Source organism: Tympanuchus pallidicinctus, unplaced genomic scaffold (assembly GCF_026119805.1).
Source record: "Tympanuchus pallidicinctus isolate F22 unplaced genomic scaffold, pur_lepc_1.0 scaffold5, whole genome shotgun sequence".
In the NCBI taxonomy this organism is placed as follows: domain Eukaryota; kingdom Metazoa; phylum Chordata; class Aves; order Galliformes; family Phasianidae; genus Tympanuchus; species Tympanuchus pallidicinctus.
In genome coordinates this window covers 1,940,030-1,959,520 of record NW_026294769.1, presented here as the reverse complement: position 1 = coordinate 1,959,520, position 19,491 = coordinate 1,940,030, and the positions used below count along the sequence as shown (strand labels likewise).

The window sequence follows — 19,491 nt, the reverse complement described above, 5'->3', positions numbered from 1 at the left end:
GGTTCGAAAGTGCAATGTCTTTTGTTCAGCAGTATTGTCTGCAAAGGTAAATTTAGAGCAAGTAGCTCATTAATGTTGGCAACAAGACTATGTGATCTTAACATTAAACAAGAAGTCAGGATAAAAAAGTTGAGGAACTCAGAGGAAAATGGCCAGCTTTTGTAGTCCTGTCAGCTGCATAACAGTCTGTATTTGAAAACAAGAACCACAAGCTTCAGAAACAGCTCCTAGGTAGTAAGTGAACTGAACACCTCTTGGGGGAAAGGGAGTGACACTAGATAGGGTGTTCAAATCAATGACACTGGGCTGCAGGACTCTTTATTCTGTGGCAAGATATTCAGAAAGCACAGCAACCATCCATCAGCACATTTGTGTTGATAAAACAAAACCACCTCAGTGTGTGGGAATCGTGCATGGCTCAAGGGCCACATACTGGCCACTGCAAATTATAGCTTTTTAAAGTGCTGTGCCTAATGAATTTGCTATTAGAACAAGAATTTTCTGAAGCAGTTTCAGAATAATTAGAGTCTCTTATTGGAAAACTTATTTTCCACTCCAATTCCACTCTAAATTCTTTCTATAATTGAATAATTATCACGCCTTGTGGACAGAGAAAAATTGTTAAGTGCCAACCCTCTTAATGCTAGTGAGGCAAACAGACCACTGAATATGCAGATTAGATCACTGAATATGATCTAACAGTATAATCTGGATCCTAAAAAGAAACAGACATACAAAGAGGATTACTACCTATAAGAAGAATGAAATATATCTTCACCAGTCAGGCAACAACGGGAAGAGCTCAGATTAAACAGTTAATCCATTTGTGAACACTGCACCTCAGTACAGGTATGTAGGTGCCAATTTGAAACTGCCATGACCACTGTGGTACAACTGAACAAACTGATGCTATTAGGTTCTAATATAAAATCCTGTGAGAGGGGAGATAAAATTACAACTTTTAAGTACATAAAAGACTTATGCAAAGAGACAGAGGATAATCTGTTATCCATTTCTACTGAACATGACAAGATGTAATGGTTTAGATGATTTGTAGCTGGGAGGGGGAAAAAAGCCCAGTGAATGAATTTTTTGTAACTTCAGTGATAATTACATCTACAGACAGAACTAGCACACATTTACATAGTACAATCCATCTCCTAAGACTGTCTTGGAGATTAAATTCCCTTTCCACTTCTATCCATCCATAATCTTGTAAGTGTTATACCCAGAAGACCAACCCTGAACTTCATTTTATTTACACAGAAAAAAAGTAAAAAAAGCCCTTATATGTAGCATTTATTTTGTAATTTCTTACCCACAATGACTATGAACAGAGTATGAGAAAGAGAGAATCCTGATTACACAGATCTTAATTTAGGAGGAAAAAAAAAAAAAAAAAAAAAAAAGAGTCCTGTTAACCCAGATTTAACATAAAATAAAAAAATAATATTTGTAGTTGGCTTCCACAGCCCTCTAGGGATTAAGCATAATTTAAAGCACTAAATGCCTACTCATATTTTGTTTAGTAGTAGCTCATTCTATGTCTTCTTTTTTAGAGTTATCACTTTGGAATACTGGATTTTCAGAAGTACCTTTCAGCATTACTGGGATTCACAGCCCAAGGCTCTGAACACACGGTGGTTAATGCTTATATACCCACTGTGTCTTCAAGGAAAGGAAGGTGAAATGATTCCAAGTATGCAGAAGAGATGCAGTCTGAAAGAGTTAAAATACTGTGAAGCTATAATCACATTGCTATTAAGGATGACCTGTCTCCAATATGAAGTTTGATTCTTTTAGATCTTTCAGCCATTTCAAATTACACTTAGCTCTAATGTGATATGTCATTTATCATCGCATATAAAATACTACATTCCTGAAGTGACTAGGGGAGAAACAGAACAAAGAAATAATTAATTTTTAATTTAGAGACAAAACTACTTACTCATTAGACTTGAAAGAGCTCGTGACTTTTTTCTCATTCTTCTGCATTTATTTTATTATTAGTAGTATATGTTTTACACCTTGGGACACATTTTTCAGCTCCCAGTTAGGAGTTCAGGCTTCTTGTTTCCCCTCTTCCCCCATACAGATTTTACTCAACCATTTCACAAGCAAATCCCATAGCATAGGCTTTCAAGGCAGATGGAGGGATTTTGAGCAGAATAGGTGATTCTCACCAGAGTGGCTTTACAAAGAAAGGATCCAAGTGATTATATCTAAAGCAGCTCAATTAGTAGGATAAATTCCCAAGATGAAAGTGAGAAAGAATTCCACTGCCTACATCTAGGCACTTTTATTATAGCATAAATATTACTTTGCACGTTAGCCGTAACACTTGACACATCACCCATTACATATCATTTGTATTATATATACATATATATAATCTCTTGTTTGATGGCTCTAAAAAGTAAAGGAAAACTTGATTTTAATTACGATCATAACAAGAGCTCTGTTTCTAGAACAAATACTGATGATCAGTTAAAAAAACCCCATCAGTTATGGAATTATGACTGCTTTTACATTTCAGTAAATATTATTTGTGCAGTTCCTGATAATGTGCAAACTCAAAAAACTTCTAGGAGTTACTTCAGACTAAGTAGAGTGATCTTCAGTAACCATGAGACCCTCTCTGTTCTGCAACAAGAAGTGAGCAAACAAATAGACAAATAGACAAATAGAAAAAAAATACAAAACAAAAAACAATACCTACCTATTAATAGATGGTAAGTGATTACTTTTATATCATTAATTACATGTTCTTAAAAATATATATATTATATACTGAAAATTATCCAGGAACAACTGCTTTACAGCATGAATACTAGATGGTATTTCATATTTGTGAAGTGTATAAAAGTCACAACACATAACATAAAATCCAGGAAGAGAATGGAAAAATACACACAGAAAATTGCCTATTTGCAAGAACATCCTAAGTATAATAGTACAGCATACAGATTAAAGTCAAACATCTGTGGTTGTCAGGAAAAATAAACTGAGAAGCAAATAACATAAGATGTACTAAACAGAAAATGTGATTTACAAAATGAACATCAGAATAGCAGCATCTGCACAGAAAGAGTGCTGGTGGTCAAGTTTGGAAGACAACAGAGCAACAGTATGATACAAGCTTATAATTGTGGAAAACTCATGAACAGAAACACAAAAAAGCAAAGCACAACAGATACAAAAGTTTTAAGGGTAAAATGTGTAAAAGTAAAAGTACAGAAATGAAAGCATGATTTTCCTTATAGTTTTCTATCCGCAGATTTAAGAATTGTAAGATATTTGACAGTGTTTGATTTACAACACTGTAGTCCTTTTAGTGAGATAGCATTTTGATAATATATTTAGTATATAATTCTATGTGTTGCTTTGGATGTGAAAATTTTTGATTGGTGCACTCTGAAGTGGAAGTGCATTTCCCAGTTAATAAGAATGATGAGCTCTGCATATGTTTTTATTTTGTTCTTCTCTTGCAGGAGAAGTTTTGGTCACACCTATTTTATATATAATTCATTCATTCCAACTGTCCTACGTGCTTCATTACTGAGGCAGAAAGCTCACCTTGGTCTTTAAGTCAATTAAATCAAATCCTGACAAATACTTACTGGAGATCATTAAAAGGTTACGAAAAAAACCCACACACTGCAATCTAAGAATTATGTGAGGAATGAAAATTGCCCTTTTCTTAAAATCTAGGTGAAAACTAATAAAATGTCTGAAAGAATTAGAAGTCTTGAACATACACCATTTGACTAATACCACTAATAACAGCAGTGCTAAGCAAAGACTACGACACAGAGAGATAAGGTTGATGGTTAGCACACAGTAAATATCAGAAATACAGAACCATTTTATTTTTATTTTCTGCAAGAAAATTGAAGTCTGAGAGCAAAGCATAGCTTTCCTTAAGAACTAAGTTGGCCAAAGCTCATGAATCTGTGAAACTCTTCACACACGGTTAAAAGCAGTTTAAGTATGCTTGCATTTGTGGGTATGACCAAACTCTGCCAACTACAATGGGAATAAAGAACAGGCTTCAGTCATATGCAGAACTTTGGGGTCTCCCACGCATTAAGCCACATTAGTGTAACAGTACAGCATGGCCCTCAAACTTCTACAGTTTAGTACATCCTCCAAGAGATAATGCATTGCAGGAGGTGGCTTTTAGTCCTCCCCATAGACCCACTGTCAGGCTCTTTTCTCCCACTAATTAGGGAAAAAGGGTCAGAAATTTGCTGACAAGAAGCTTCTGCAGTGCTGCTGAGCCCTGCATCTTCTTGCTCCTCAGACACGTGGCTTTTACATGTGAACAAGTGCTTAACGTTTCAAGCACGGTCTAATCACCAAGAGCACCTGACTGTTGCTGTTAACCAAAATGCCTTTCAGAGAAAGCACCAAAAAAAAAAAATCAACAACAAAAAAACACCAAAAACAAACCAACCAACCAACAACAAAAAAAAGCAAAAACCACAGAGAGAGGCAGTGTAAATTAACGTTTATTTATCCCCAAGTATTCTATTTTAATGAGCAGCACAAAAGACTCTGGTGTGGTCTTTTCCTAGCATAAAAACTGCAAAGAGACAAGAATGTGAACTGACCAGCAGAAAGCACCTGAACTGGCCATTGTTACCGTATCTTTCCCATGTTAATCAGCTGTCACAAACTATTTGAGCACCAAGAAAATAGCTGTAGCTTGATCTAAGACTACTTGAATATCTACTGAGATTTGTTTTATTTTTTTCTTAACTGAAGAGAACTTGATTGAATGCTGCTGGAAAGTGAGACCTCTAGATACATGAGGGTGTAATTTCTCTGAAAATTTTCTTTCCTGCACAGGATATTTTGAGGCTATTTGTGAATTATTGTTAATTCAGGGAGTTACATAGTTTTTTTAGCCAGGTTTTTGCTCTCATTTTAAGAAAATACAATTTATTTTGTGTTTCCTTTCCTGAATTATTCTTACAGTACTCAAGTGACAGCTATCTACATGTGTTTCATAGTTTGCTCTGCATCAAAGATGTAAATTTGTTTCAGGAAAACAAAATTTTATTTCTGAAGCACATGGACTTCATTACATCAGTCCAGTCAATATACAGTTTTTTGTCTTAGTGCTACCTGTTCATGCCTCAAACACAGTTTAGATTGCATCTACAATGTAAAAGGTAGTGAAGCAAGTAAGTACTTTGTTTGCAGATAGTGTATATATCAGAATCACAGAATAGCTGAGACTGGAAGGGACATCTGGGTCCCTCTGGTCCAGTCCTGCTCAAGCAGGGACACCTTGAGCAGGCTGACTAGGGCCATATCCAGGTGGCTGCTAAAGATCTCCAAGGAGGAGACCACCACAGTCTCCTTGTTTAATTTCTGCACAGCTCTGTATCTCTCACAGCACAGAAATGCTTCAGAGTGTTCAAAAGTAATTTCCTCTGTTCAAGTTTGTTCCCACTGCCTCTCTTCTTGGCACTGGACACAAGTGAGAAAAACCTGGCTCTGCCTTTTTCACACTCTCCCTGCAAGTGTTTATAGGCATTGATGAGATCTCCTTGGCCTCCTTTTCTCCAGACCAAACAGTTCTAGCTCTCACAGACTCTCCTCACAGTAGAGGTGCTCAGCTTCTCTGTTCAACTTTGTGACAAAACAGATAAATTCATTTTGGCAAGGAAAAATCATTTAATCTGATGACAAGAATGCATAACCCCCAAAAACCGGTATTACTACTCGAGTTTAATGAACATTGCACTTCCTGTTCTGCCCTGACTATTGTAATCTCTGAAAGGCAAAGTAATAGCAACAAACTCACTTGGACTATTAATGCAGATGTCTGAAAAGATGGCACACCTCTGTCCTGTATGTAAGAACAGCACTTGAGGTTGTTGTGATCCTGTGCTTTTGTGACCTTTTTATCTTGCTTAGAATTTCTCTAGGCAGTCAGGCCCTGAAACTTGTCAGTTATATATTACTGCAGTTGTACAGCAGAATGAATTTTCTTCCTTCAGTGCAACAGCACATTGCTTGGACTAGCTGGTAGTCACACTAGACATAAATAATTTTGACAGTCAGAAGAAGAACACACTAAATATACAAGTTCCACAGATCAGCAATCAATCTTATCTGACGGAATAACCGCAGAAACAGTTTTAAAAAACATTTTTTCCTTTTGATCATCTAGACAAGTTCTATGGCAGTCACTTTTCAGTCTCCCTTTATACCCAGGATCTAACAGTTTTCAGCATAAATAATATATTTACTTACCTGCCTAAAATTCTAACTAAATGAAGCACCCTGGGACTGAAAGATAAAAATTTACAATTCAACAGGTACAGTTTGCAGAGGGGACATGCTAGGGATTTGGCAATAGTGATGAAAAATTCTAGTAATTCCACTTATCACAAAAATAGATTCTGAGATGATTGTACTAGGCAAATTACGTGGAGTTCCTGACTACAAACCTGACAAAACTGACAAAACCATTAACAAATTCTGTTATCTTTTTACCTCTATAAAACCACAAGCAGAAATAGTCATTCTGACAGTTTCCTGTTTGCTCTCTAAATTTGATGGAGATATTGATACTTTCTACTGTTTTATCTTTACAAAACACTCACTAACCATCCACAACCTTTTTATCCTTTACATTTGTTTTACATTCCTCATTCAAATCTGTTCTCTTAAACTCATGTCAAGTTTATCATCATGGTGTCCTATCTCAGCTTCAGTTTTAGATAAACATATTAAAGTATAAAAATTAGAAGTGTATATAATCCTGTATTTCCACTGTTTAATGTTCTTTATGACATAATACACCTGAACTTTACATTGACATTAAATACAACTGCAGAAAAAACTTGCAGCACCACACATACACTAATGAAAATGATTCATCAAGAATAAGATATTTAGAACACAAAATTTTTGATAAGATACTTCCTAGAAAGCTTTTTAAGATCTCATTCTTACAGAACAAAAAGATGTACAAATAATACTTTGGATTTCAATGTAATTATTATTGCCATACTCTATATGTCATAATATTATAACATGCTTATAAAAATATTTTTATCAATCTCAGTAATGTTTTTATTAAAAAAAAAATATGCCTCTGACTTAGGTTTCTCTCTTATTTCTGAAGGAAATTCATTCCAGGTGAATGCACTGGAACAAAATGTTACAGTTCTTTCATTAATTCCTCTACTACTTTATTCTTGTATGGGAAGCATATCTTGCAAAGAACCAAAAGATACAAAAAGAGACAGTTAAACAATCAAGTCAGAACAATTTTACTGGAGTGAGAAGAAATTTGAATGAACACAGCCTCACATACGTGCACAAAACTTTTGAAATCTTGTATCTTATTGAATTAATGTCATGATTCTCCTCTGCCTTGTAGCTGACAGAAAACAGAGTTTTATCTCTAGCTAAGCTAGGTAAACTTAATTAAAAAAAAAATGCAGAAACTCCAGGAACTCTAACCATCCAAAGACCATTTTCAACCACTGACTGATTTATTACAATCACTTGCTGGTGCAGCATTCAACTGTACATCAGCTAGTGACTACCTATTAAAAAAGACAGTGTAATGACTAGGATTTTAATATATACCAAACCACTGCTGAAAAATTAAAAAAAAAAAATTGTATTAGCATCTTTATCATACTTTTATTTTTCTGTGTAAGTTCGTGAAGCACCCACAATGAGTACTGCCCATGTGTACAGAAAATACTACACCTTCCAATACAATATCTAGTTGAAACACTGCTTCAATTTCAAAGTTTTCAGAACATGAAAAGTGTTTTCATTTTGATAAGATATCCTCCTTCAGCTGAGATCAGTTTGGATATCTAAATGCTATTATGAAAGGCAGAAGAATAAGAAAAAAAAATACTTGTAAGGTTTTTTGTTTGTAGTGACACAGGACTCACATTCAAAATTTCAAGATCTGTTTTCTATCCCTGCAATATGAAAACTTTTAATTTTATATGCTTTCAGACCCCTCAAGTGGAACAAGGTCTGTTATAGTAACTCACAATATTATAATCTGCAACTGGTCCTCAAAGTCCACAAGATATTTGTGGACAGAATGTGGACTAGGTTGTAATAAACATCTGTCAGGGGAACAAAGCATAAGAAAACAAAAATTAAAAAAACATCCTTTCTTTTGAAAGAATGAGAATCCCTGTCTTAAGGGAAAGCAGCATTGACACCTTGATTTTCTTTCCAGTAACTGAAAAAGGTTTTTGCATCTAGATATTTTCAGCATAACTGGAACTCAGAGATAAATAAGTAAGAAAATACAAACTACCATAAGAAAATTCCTTATGAGATTGAGTGAGAATGTAATTTGTACTGATTGCAGACATCTACAAACATTATTTTCAGAAAAGCAGATATTATACTGTATTCATTTGGTTCAAACTCCAAAATACTGATCTTGCCAAGTCCAAGAGAAAACACAAGGAGAAAAAAAAAAACAACAACAACCATTTCTGTGCTGTTACTGCTTTTACTGCACACAGGCTGCTATGAAAGACCAGACTGGAAAATAAAATCAAGAATGCTAGCATGGACCCTGGCTTTTTCTCAACATTACTGGATGCTAAAGCGAATATTGCCTTGAGCTAGTTAAGTATTCTGCAGAGATCTAATGAACTAATAGACTACAAATCTATTGGAAATTGCCTTGAACTAGTTAAGCACTTAAGTATTCTACAGAATTCTAATGCATTAGGGACTAAAAATCTATTTCTATGTGGTAATCGTAGTCATTTTCTGTGAGACTTCTAAAATCAATATTTGTACTAACGCAGTTGAAAAGATCAAAAAAAGAAACAATCAAAAATAATCCTTTCCATTGCATATTGTTTTGATTTGATGCATTTGCTATGAAAATTCATCCATTTTTTGTGTATTTTGCTGATAAACTTAGGAACTTCAGGTTAGAGTTTTCTTATAATTTTCATCTTACCACAAGATGGCACCAAAAGATTAAAAATGTCAGCATTTCTAAGGTTGCCTATCGGAAAAAAAATGGAAAAAACTTTTCAAGCAGTAGCACAGGAAAAGACAACGTTTGGGTTTCAATAGTAAGCTATGAACATCATTCTGTTTACATTGGCAAACTGCTGAAATGTACAGACTTACCACAGGATTAATGAATATTGAGAAAAAGATGGTTTTACTAGAGCTTAAGTTTCTTACTTGTTGCAAAACACAAAGAATGAACATTCAGAATGATATAGTTCCTTTTCCAGACAGGGAAGTGAGGACACATTTAAATGTATGAATAGAAACTAAACAGGCACAAGAAAAATCTCCATCCTTTAGAAAGAATTGTACTATGTGATAGGAAGAGGCCCTGTACAAACAAACAAACAAAAAACAAAGGTTTGTGTAGAAGGAAATATTTTAAACCATACTTAATTCACTGGCAATTAATTTATGCAATACATTTTACTTTTGCATAGAAAACAAACAAATAAAAACTGTTCTTCACCCAGGAGGAAACCAAACATCTCAAATCACAGAACTACTAATTCACTGGCAAATTTCTGCAAGCCACTGTAATTGTTTCCTTTAATGAAAAAAGACCCTGAACAATGTCAGAACTATAAAGGAATTATTTTCATGTCAGTATTATCTTAAACTTTTGTTGCTAGTATTTCTAATTGTACAGAAACACAGTAAGCTAATATCAAACTTGGTTTCCACGTATCATTTCACTTAGGTGGTATGTTTTAAAGCATGATTAGACTACTCTGGAGAAGACAGCACTTTACTACACATTAGAATCATTGAGATCAATTCTGTTTTATTATATTTTCTTGAATGGAATATAATCCTAACAAATATATATTTTTCTCTTGCAGTAATCACAGTATTATGACACTACATTTTTTATGTTACTGTGCTGTTATCAAGTTTTAGTCTACTATAATGATAACAAAAAGTCTTCTGAACTAGTCCTGACATTAATTTATAGTGCTGAATAGCAAAATTTTGCTTGAGTGTTCTTTTTCAATGGAGGAAAAAATAGGATTTTAACATGATAACTCTAGAAATGGTCTCCAAAGGGCAAAGTAACAAGAAATCAGGCACATAACTAAGATACCATTGTCACATACTTCTGTAAGGCAAAATGGTGCTTTTCTAGAGACTGAGTTGTAACTATCTGAACGCTAGCTGTGGGACTGATCCACCTAGCCTGATATTATCCCATCAGATCTGAGTTTTACAGATGTCCAAGTGACAAAACATCTCAAACTTTATGTACAAGTGTGGGTACTTGCTGCTTAGATCCTAATGGCTGCAGACATGCAAGAAGTAAAAGGTGAGCATTTCCTCTCCTGATTGTACATGGCCCCCAGTTTAGCAAGAAGTGGCTGCTATGTCTACCCTTCCCCCCCCCCCCCCCCTCCTTTTTTTTTTATAATTTTGATCCTATAATGTAGTAGGCTAAACTACCTTGAGCTTTACCATTTGTGTTTAACACCAGCTAAGTAGGTGTTGTTAAAACTGAAAACCTAACAAACTCATTTGTTGATGAGATGTGCAATTTCTGTTCTAGAACACTGGCATAGAAAATATAATTTAAATCTCTGATTGTAACAAATTGAAATTATACTAGAACAAAAAGTTCCTTTCAGAACTTAAATAACTGACTTCTTTTTGTCACAAAGTTTTAGATATTCAATTTAGAATTGTTCAAGCCCAGTGACCTTTCTTATTCACATTACAGATTCCTGAATTAACTTGAAAAGTTATGCTCATCAAAACTATGATGATATTATTGCTATAATAGCTACGTCTTATTTCATCATTCTTTTCTAATTCTTATCATTCTAATCTCAAACGGAAATCTAGGGGAAACCAAACCTCAAATAGAGTATATTCACAAATATCACATGTTTTATTGTGGGTTCAGACGCTTTGATGAAGATGGTAAGAGAAGAAGAGGGATGTGATTTTGTCTTCATTTTACTTCTTGTAAAAATATATCACATAAACACTTAAATTTTAGAAAAGATTTTAGAAAAGAGAGGTTTTTTCCTCATCAGACTGTTATTTCATCAAAATGTCTAAATATTATAAATAAATTTAAAAGTAAATTTATTATACACCATAAGAATGTTTTTCTCAAATTAGTGAAACCAGAGTAGTACTTCATTGAAGATCATTTAAGAAGAGAAAACTAAAAGAATTAAATTGCAAACAAGAAAAAAACAAGTGTATCATTTAAATGGGTAATCTGCCATCCACAGATGTAACTACCAGGAAAAAAAATGGATCTAGTAACCGCACATAAGCTTGCAAGTTCTTAATCACAAAGTGTCAATAAAATGTGCCCTAGTATTAAGTCATGGAGAGAACCAAATGTACTTGATAAGCCTGGGGCTCAATACACCTGTTTTAATCGACGTGTCAGCTTCAGTAACATCTTGACCATGAGCACCACACTCCTACTCAAGGGGAAGAGTACATCTCAGCATGATAATGACAGAAAACTTTCATTCAACAAAGGAAAAAGATCACACTACTGTCCTATTTTTTATGGACATTACATTTTTCTGCCAAAAGACTGTGGTAAATTTCCCAAGGGGAAAAGGAAGGAGACAGAAATACTGTTAAAACTTGCTCTTGGGAAGGGAGTAGCAGTAGAGTATTTGGGGAATATACTTGGCTATTATATGCTTAAGCAGATCTTGAACTATCTTTCATGTAGTAATTACATTTCTTACTTAAAAGAGAGCAAAATGTTTCATACAGCTTCAAAATTACTGGGTAATTGCTGGTAATTCACACAGGACTGTAGGTCTAGACTAGTATTTACCATTTAATAAAAGGCTATTTTGATGTAAGAGTAGGAGGCTGAATGCCGCCAATCTCTACTGAAACTCGCCATGTTCTATGGAGGTGATTACATAGTTTCCATGATGTTAATATAGCATTGTTTTCTTTTGGTTAAAGCTATATATTTAACTGTGATTTGTTATTAGATGGCTAAAAGATGGCTAATGGAAGTTAGTTTTTTTTAGGTGAAACTTATGAGAACAAGCTAGTAGATCTACACAGCATACTTTGCAGGACAAGATAGTAATGCAAAAGAAAAAGCAATGTACAAATGTATTGACATGTAACAGACATATAAACTGATATGACCTGCAGTAGATGATGTTTATTTTTATATATTAGGTTTTTTTGTTTGTTTGTTCGTTTGCTTTAACACACTCTGTTGGCTTTTGTTAGTTTGCCTGTATTTTTCCTGCTATTTGTCTTGAGTTTTGTTTTGCAGTTATTTCTAACAACTGACATTTTTCTACTGAAAACTCAGGTCATCTTTTGAGTAGCCTCAGTGTAAGAAATAAAATACATTACAATCTAAATCTTATTCAGTTCATTAGCACACATACAACTTCAGTGGATGGAGTACTTAGTTTTTGTACTGTATTGAAATTCATGGGATCTAAGTCTACTTTTAACTGATTTGCTGATGACACATTTATAAATGGATCTATAGTTCTTCAAGGAATTATCTTATGTACTGTTACACAGGGAGTGACCCAAAAAAAAAAAAAAAAGTAGATTCACACTTTATAAGCTGTTTTCAGGCTCAGATATTTGTCCAGTAACAAATGAAAAATGAAAACATGATTATAAGTCCATGTGTATATATATACAAAAAGACAGAAAATAACTTGAGGATTGAAAGACTCTTTTTTTTTTTTTTTTAAATTTCAAATTAATTGCTGTAACACTATCTATAGATTTCAACCAAGACTAAAAGTAGTGTATGTCCCTGTTTTCTCTGCCCAAGAAGGAAAAGAAATATATGGAGTAAAGAAAGATGGTAGTCTTTCACCTTGAAAACAGGAACTTGTAGACATAACATACTACAGTCCCAATTCAAAATTGAAGCTCATATGTCTGTCACAACTACATCAGATAGCATTTTAAGGCCTAGTGGTAGACAATATTTTTAAAGAACATCACGAGAAAAATAAACATAACAATAAAAAATATTGTGCTCATTAAGCCAGGTAGATAGATCTAGAAAAATCTCAAGGCTGTGATGGATAAAGTAATCTCCCTTCCCTTGATCACATCTGCTTTCAAAAGAGAGTCCAGATCCCTATTCAGGAGACTTCATCTTTATTAGCAGTACTAGTACAGATCTTAGCAAGATTACAGAACTCTTGGCCCTAGAGAATGCAGGACAGAAGTAAAAGGCAAGGATGCACAGCAATGCTACTAGAGTTGATTGAGTCTCAGGTTTTGTGCAGTACATAAATTTATGGCTACAGTTCCTCTCACCACAAAAAAGACACTGGGAAAAGAACATGCAACAATTTGTAAGAAAAAGATAGATAATAGATATAGATATAGGTATAGATATAGATATAGATATAGATATAAACAGAAAAATATAGATTTGGAAAATGATTTTTCTTAGAAACATTAGAAAGAACAAAAGCTTTCTCTTACTGGCTTGACTGTAGTCACCAGATAATTACAAATTATTTTCATTTCTAATTTTTTCTCATCGTCATTTAAAAAACCTAAGTTTTTGTCCAGTAACTTTATTTTATGTTTACAATAAGAAGCATATTCAAGAAAATCTAGATACAAAGCTCTCTCTCTTCCAGATGAAGTAAAAATAACCTTTACACTATTTTCACCTATACAAACCAATGACAGAATGCAGTATTTAAGTTTTCCTCGACAAAGATACATGTCTATTTGTGCTTAATATTAGGATAGTGCAACAACTAATAACATTTTCACTCACTAAACAGATATAAATATCATATGAACTACAATAGTGTGCTTGACAAGCACAAAATAGCAGCTCAGTTATATATATTTATGTTTTATGTTAATATGGGTGGCAGGGGATGAATACTAGCCTTGTTGCATTTTCAGCTTTGCTCATAGTGCAGTAAATTACTTTGGTATCTATTCTTTATGTCACAAAATCTGGTATTGTAGCACTGCAGATTTCACAAGGATTGCATTCATTTTTAAGGATCATGATCTGATCAGGCTAAGTGATGGTATGTATGCTCTTTATGCTTTCATGCAAAGCACTGAAATAGAATAATACAATAAAACCAATCTGTAAGGTGGCAGATGATGAGATCTCAGCAGTAAAACTATGAAACAACACATATGTATAGAAATATGTGTCAAATTATATGTAACTCTACATAAGAGAATATTTCAGATGATTTTTTTGCTCTTGAAAAGTAAAAGAGCATAGGTTGAGCTTTTGAGCAACAGAATTCTGGAAATACCTACTTTCACACACACACAAGCTATCTGCTTTACATGATTTCTTAATGTTTGAAACATGATTCAAAGTTCATTTTGACTTACTCTTAGGAAGTTGCCATAATAACGTTCAAATTGAAAAGCATTTTGTTGAGAATGATATGTATACTGGAACAGCATTAGGAAGAGCACCTGCCATGTTCTTTTCATTGTGTCTACTTAACTTCCTAAGTCTCTGCACATCTTTATTGCAGCCTGTGAGTACAGATGTAGTACTGCACACTTCCAACTTGAGTTTATATCCCACATCAGATGTTTTGTGACAGTGAAAGCTGGAGAATACCTCTGAGATGCTGCTACAGCCTCACATCCTCTGCTGCATAGCTTTCTTTATCAACAAAGTGATTAAATTTTATTTCATGTATTTTAGCAGAGACAAGAAATTAAAGTACATGTTTACAGTGAAAGTGAAGTAATAAAAAGCTGATATAAATTGAGAGAATTTTTACAGTATTCTGCTTCCTTGAATGAAACCCCTGTACTAAACAGAGATATTCTGTTTTGCTTTTTCCTTATACACACACACATACTTGATGTAACTAGTTCTGATGTTTAACAACCAGAAAGACTGCATGTATGAAGAAATGCATTAAAAGCCTCACATAGCAGATTTTTGGCAAATCCTCCACTAAAATCTCAACCAATAAACCAGGAAAAAGAATACATAAGCTCAATAGCTCTTTGGTTGGGTGGTGTTTTGGCTTGCCACCAAACAAAAGCAGAATTAAGAAGGAAAACAAAACAAAACAAGAGTGCTTGTGTCTGGCTGATTTTTTTCTGATATTTTCTCTGTTTTCTAATACATCCTGATTAGTGTAACAAACAGCTCTCCAGAGATGAAGTTTACCATTGCTCTGTAGTAGAGGTTCTAACTCATAGACAAAACATGTTAGGCAAGCCACCATGCTCAGAGCTCAGTAGGCTTTAAGCTCAGAGGCTTAAATCCAGGGAGGGGAAATCAAACAACAGTCAACAGAGGAGTTTCTTTGGGATTGAGAGAGTTTGGAGGAATATTCAGTGCAAGACAGAGTTCAGAATGCTATTGTTTCTTGATTTACTTTTCTCCAGAAGTTGGACATTAAAGGAAAGCACTCTTTGTCAAAAAGAAGTGTCCACATTAGATTTGAAAGTTCAGGATCTGCAGTGTGAGCGTCATGAAGAGTGGCCAACGAAGTTATCAGTGAACCATGCCTTGAATGAGTTTTCACTGATAGCTGCATAATATTCAGAGCAATTTAAGATGTTCTATGGTGTGCTTATGTGCAGTAAAATCACTTGGTAATGTTTGACTTTGAAATACTTCAATTGTTTACAGGAAAAGAAGTTTTGCTTCTGAATTTCAATATTTCTCTCATTACACCAACTAGTATGTAAGCAAATATCCCATAATAAAGACAACAGTAATGGAAAATATGTATTTATGTGGCTCACAAAGAAATCACAAGTTGTTTCTTAGACTGTCATATTCTGCCTATTAGCTTGTCCAAATACTCAATCTTTCCTTTCCAATTTTATCTACTATGTAATAACAAATAATCTCAGATTTTTCAAGTGCACAAGAAAAAATATATTGCAAAGTTCTATTAATATGTGTTGATGTTTACAAACTAGGTTTGTAATAATGAACTGATTAGAAACGCTATGATAATAGTCAAAACTTCACCCCATTGCTACACTTCAAAAATATTTCTATCTAAATTTGACCCTTTGCACAAGTGCTGCAACCTAGTGGTGTGATAAGATACAAAATTACTCTGCTTGGAGGATAGTGAATTTTCACCTGCAACATGGCTGTGAACATGGTTAACATGCATAGAAACTAAGTTATCTGCAGAGAACTACCAAGATGAGACAAGTTCTGTCTCAGTCATTCGTTTCCTTGTGAAATCATGCTGAGAGTAGGAAATGATTGTCTCAGAAACAGTGGTGGTTATTATTCTCAGATTAATCTTTTCTGCCTTTTACAATGAGCTTTCTAACAAAAAGAAAATAGAAATGATATAACTTAACTGAATTTGTATACTGTATTGTGAGCATATTTCACTATTTCATCAGTTTCTTTGCAGATCCTTTGTCTACTAAGAACATGCAAATAGGAAGTTTGAATAGATCTGCACTCATTTGCTCTGATGCAAAACCAACAAGACCATTACAGAATTTACAAGTTCCTACATATCACCCTCAAAGCTAGATTTTGCCATTTTGTAGCAAACTGTTGTAAATGTTTATAATTTTTATAAAATTATAAACTCAAACTCTTGGCAATTGAGCAATCAACATCTTGTCCATTGCCACCTAAAGAAACCAACAATTCTCAGCTGCTTTCTTGTTTAAATATCTGTATTATATTCAACACTCCTCAGACATTACAAAGTTCCTACTGAAGAATATCAAATCATCTGGGCAGCACACAAAGAAAACATGGACATAAAGCTATACTAGAATTAGCAGAAACGGCTACAGACATGACATTTTCATTCATATTATTGTTTAACAATGTACATAAAAATTTGAGAAGAGCCCCTTCAGGCAAAAAGTAGATTATCAGTTTATAATCTAAGTACTCATCTCCTGATGCAAGCCCATATACTGACTCTAAAAAACTGGTTTTCAACTCTGGGGATAATAGTTTATCTTCTCCTTTTGCATTATCCAGTTACCTAAGTTCATTGTTTCTTTCTTTGCCTCCTTGAAAAAAAGCACAGACAAGCATTCCATTCACAAAGTATCCAATCAATATAAAAGTTTGAGTAACGGGAAAATCTCAATAAATGCTTGTATCAGATTCATTATATTCCTGGTACATGGCATACTTAAAAGAATTTATATATTTAGAAGTACAGTCCAGTCTCTCATCCCTCCTTTCCCCCTCTAGTAACATTGATATGTAAATGCAGAGAATACTACCTCAGAAAAAAAGTAAAAATAAAAAATAATTTTTAAAAAGATACAATTCTTCACAAACCCTTCCTTCCAATTCTTCCACAAACTCTTTTTATCACACCATGCACAAACTCACACTCTTTTATGCAAACACACATACATAAACAACAAGTTGTATAATATATACAAAAAAAACCTTACAAGCAATGGATGTACAGTTGGGTTAGTGCAAAGGCTTTTACTGAAATGAAAGATGAAGATTATAGGAAACAACTCCATTTGTGTGGAAGCAACAGAGATGATAGGTCAGTTTTAAAATGCTGGTTGCTATTTGTCACTGATTGCACGTGCAGATGCCTTCTCTTAAGCTGAAGGACTGTTAGATTTTTATGGCTGCAACTAGTATCATGTGCAGTATTAGTCTAAGGCAAATTTCTCATGCAGCTGACAATGCCACCAATAGTTAGTGGTTGGGAACATGGATTTAGACTTGTTCTGTGCTGCATTAATTTAACACCACATCAAATATGGATTTTATTGCAGCAATGACAATAAATGCTCACACAGGTGCAGATTAAATTTTTTCTCCCTCTTTTCTCTTTCTCCCCTACTGAAATTTCAAATTTAACAATGTTTTTCCCATTTGTGTATATGTATCCCTGTACCTATCTTTGAAATATTGCCTGTATCCACCCTCTTTTCCTCTCCGCAGGGATTTCCTTTGTTAAAAAACATTTCCTCTAAGTGCATACAGTTATTCTGAAATTCAATTCAGGGCAAAATCAATAGCAGTGAAAGCTGTAACAGACTTGCCCTAGCATAGGAAAAGTGTGGGCACATACATGCTTCATGCTATGCCCGTAACAGTCACACTGTGAAACACTGTGCCTTTTTCAATTCAAATAGTATTGTTGCTGTTCCCATTGAATTTACAAGAACTGAATACAGATTGAAACTGCTGCTCGAAAGACAGCCTGTTTACTGATAGAGAAAAAGAAAATAAATTTATGAAAAGCTTAGTAGACCAATCTTGAATACATATGATATTGGTTTACTTTGAGGAGAGAATGCACAGCATCTATTTCCTATCCTTCATCTGATTATTCCTGAGGCATATTTATGAAATGTAAAAAGTTGCATACAGTAGAACAATCTGATGCACTGCATTAAATACCATGCTGCTCATGCTCTAATGACAGTGATAATAACAACAACTACAAGGATCTTAAGGAAGTGCAAATAATAATACTCCTACCTTTTATTCTGCTTCTGAGAAAGTGAAGTAGCTTCCAACCCAAGAAAAACTGAAGAATGGGCTATTAGAGTCCTTTTCTTGCTTGTTTTCTGCTCTTATTTTCTAAGACTGATCCACTTGGATCTAACTCAGGCTTTTTCTCCCAGCATCACTTAACTCTGGACAGCACAGAACCAAAGCTGAGGGGGAGCTCTCCCTCTGACTGGCTTTCATTCAGAGCTCCTGATTAAAAAAAAAAAAAAAAAAAGAAAGAAAAAGAAAAAAGGGGCGAACAGAGCGAACAGAGCACTCACTCACCCCCACGCACTGACACACACACACACACGGGCACACAAGCACCGCGGCTCGCTTTTCCCGGAGGAAGGCAGCGCAGTCAGCCGCTGCTGCCCGAGCCGCAGCGCTTAGCGGGAAGGCTGGGGACCGGGAGCGCAGGCAGTACCGAGCACACAGCGATTTGCAACTGAATGCAGTGGGAGGGTACAGCGAGCGGAGAGCTTTTTTGTTAGAGCCTGTCGCCCTCCCTTCACTGACAGAATGGTTCTCTGTTTTTGAAGTCTAAGGCAATCAGCCTCATCTACTTAGCTCGTCGCGACAATGCGGAGAACACCATCACTTTTTGTGGTATGCTTTTCTTGATTAAGAATAGCCGCTTGTCTGTACCTCAGGTGATCTTTCAGTAATGTTTATAAAATATATATTTATTTATAGAAATTAGCATGGTACCAAATTAAATTACACCATCAGAGGGCTCATATACCGCCACAAAGGTTATTTTCTTCACTGAACTATGCTGTCTGTTAGATTAGAAACATTTTTTTACTCCTGCTTCACCGGTTTTATGATTGCTATAAAACAAGACAGGTTCAAGTGATATTAGGTATTTTCCCATTTCCAGAGGTCATCTGAGAAAATGTCAACATCTCTATGAATCCTCCATTCTTATTTTTTCCCCAGTTGATACTTGTGATGCCTACATTTATTTTCTTTCAGTCTCTGTATTTGGACTCCTATTTTGC

The 19,491-nt window shown here is 34.7% G+C and overlaps 1 protein-coding gene across 2 annotated transcripts in view; it reads right to left on the bottom strand.

Annotated features, from left to right (window-relative positions):
• The window catches only part of CDH10 (cadherin 10), a 92,081-nt gene extending 73,149 nt beyond the window's left edge, over positions 1-18,932 (bottom strand). For both annotated transcript variants that reach the window (XM_052703707.1, XM_052703709.1), the window contains exon 1: positions 18,476-18,932. The gene's annotated coding sequence lies outside the window, so the exon portion shown is untranslated. The remainder of the gene's footprint in view (positions 1-18,475) is intronic.
• Between the last annotated feature and the right edge of the window lie 559 nt (positions 18,933-19,491).